The sequence below is a fragment of the Schistocerca nitens genome, chromosome 1 (assembly GCF_023898315.1).
Source record: "Schistocerca nitens isolate TAMUIC-IGC-003100 chromosome 1, iqSchNite1.1, whole genome shotgun sequence".
Classification (NCBI taxonomy): Eukaryota; Metazoa; Arthropoda; class Insecta; order Orthoptera; family Acrididae; genus Schistocerca; species Schistocerca nitens.
In genome coordinates this window covers 441983586-441986116 of record NC_064614.1, presented here as the reverse complement: position 1 = coordinate 441986116, position 2531 = coordinate 441983586, and positions in this window count along the sequence as shown.

Sequence of the window (2531 nt, the reverse complement as noted above, 5' to 3'; positions counted from 1 at the left end):
CACATATTGTAGAACTTGGAAATTTACAGTAGACAAACCCTGCGTGTTCCCATATTGACCTAAAGACATCATCATTTGCAGTTGCAATGGGCATGGGAACACTGAGATTGAACTGTGGATCAATGGAAACATGTTGCTAGGTCGCATGAGTCACATTTCTTGATACATCATTTCTGCAGTTGTATCTGTACGGGCTGTCATAGGAAAGTGTGTGTGGGTGTGGATGGGTGGGTGGGTGGGAGGCCGCGGGGGGGGGGGGGGGGGTGCAGTGGAGGGAACGGCTGCTGGAACCATGTTCTCAGACACAGATCCACAGATGGAGGTATCACCTAGTATGCTGTGGGGATACTCAGCTGGAGCTGTAGTAGTAATCGAGGGCACAATGGCACATGACTGTGTGGGTATTATTTGGTTACTGCATCGCTTCATGTTTGATATTTTCCGCAACAGCAATGGCATCTTCCATTAAGACAACAATCCGTCTCATTAAGTCGCAATCGAAGTACAGTGATGCGTGGAGCGTGATAGTGACCTCACGTTGATTTCTTGACTGTCAATTTCACCTTATTTTAACTCATGGAATACGTCTGGAACGTTATGGGTCGCCAGCTCTGCGTTCACGAACCACCGACCCGCAATTTACGGGACTGAGTAAAATGTGCGTAGACATCAATTTTCAAAAACTAGGCTGTACAGCCCAAGATTAAATAGGAGATTCCTGCAGCACACCGATTTCATCGATTTAGCCTGCACACCAACCGGTTCCATACAGGATAACTATCCAGCGCGGCGGCTGGAAGAGGTCCTCTTATTAATGGCAGGAATCTTTCGCCATGGAGGGTGTCATAAAACCAGGCCGCGTCTGGAGGAGGACGCAGCGCAGAGTCACTGGACCGCGGAGGGCCCAACAGTCGGGGGCAGAGGCCGGCGCCGCGCACTGTGGCGCTGACAAAGCGCCTGCTATAAATTGCGCGGATGACGCCATAAATCGCGACCCGCGGACGGAGGTCAGCGTAGCGCTCGCGGACGCAGCGGCTGCCAGCTCGGCAGACCCGCACTACAGGCCGGCCCCCACCCGCCGCGCCTGCTACGCAGGCAGACCCGCGGCACACGCTTTCCTCGCTGCCCGCACACGCCTTCGATGCAGGGAGACCCACGCTACGGGTGGCTCCGCCCGATGAAACTTCTGAGTGCCTCCCACATTCGACCTCCGCGCGCCTTGCAGTTTCCCAGTAGTATTGTTGTTATTCTATGCGGCCAACGTCTGGCTCGAGTCTTTTGTAAGTTTTGCTAGAGCAAAGTATTCTCAAGTCCTTCGGGTGCACGGAAGCGTGAATTCTGTGAGTGCTGCATCTGAAAGTAGTCTCAAGAGAGATCATTTACAGACTTTGATAACTTTGTTTCTTAACACAGAAAATGACATATTATTTTCGTGTAATTGCAATTCACTATAATCATAGACTTCAAGAAGTGATGATGTTAACGAAGAATTGCATTGTGGCCAATAGTGGAACATGCATATGTAATTATAGAGGGGCCAGTGGATAGCTGCTCGTCTCTGACACATACAGCAAATACAAGACACCTCAGTAACCGAGGTTAGCACACTAGACTTGCATTCGGGAGGATGACAGTTCAATCCCACTTCAGACCATCCTGATTTAGGTTTCCCATGATCTCCCTAAACTACTTGAGGCAAATACCCAGACGGTTCCTTCGAAAGGGGAATGCCGATTTCCCTCTTCTTCCTTTCCTAATCGACCTCGTTGTCGACGGTACGTTAAACCCTCGTGAAAGCTGGTGGTTATCACGACATTATCTGATTCCTGAAGGATGATGATGAACTTTAAGGTTATATGTATGAAGTAAAAAATGTAGTCTTAGAAATACACAAATAGTTATCATTTGGCTGCGTCTTAACTTGTACTGCATTATATTTCTGTTAACTGTTTCTCAGTAAGTGCTTTTGAATGATACCAGAGAGCAGTATGGCTTAGATAAGTCTACGTATGAAGGAGCACGTGTCTGAAAGAATGCTAGATAGGTTACGAAAAGAAGTCCAGAAACTTAAACAAAAGAAAGGAATGGAAACGAATGACATAAAAAAAATGTTTACTAATTACATGATCTCGACTGTTCTGTGGATACTATCTGATGTCAAAACCAAGAAGTAAAGGTAGGGGACGGTGTTGAGCTTTGGTATATTTTCCAGACTTTCCCCTATAGCTACCCTTGTAACACAAAATTTTCTCTTATTCCATTTTTAAATGATGGAATTCACTTTCTATGTGCTGCAGTCTTTTTCTGAAATTACAAAAATTACTCCGAAATCAAGGTTCTTTTCTAAATGTGAAAACATGTTCCAAGTTACAAAAGTCTTGTACCTAGGAACAAATATTCGACTGACATTTAAATGCGTTGTCATCGACAAAATCCTGGCAGTACTACGTTTAATAGTCAGTTTGTTATGTCATTACTCCAGTACAGACCAAAAAAGAATGAGTGAAATCATATTAAACAGAAGTATTTAG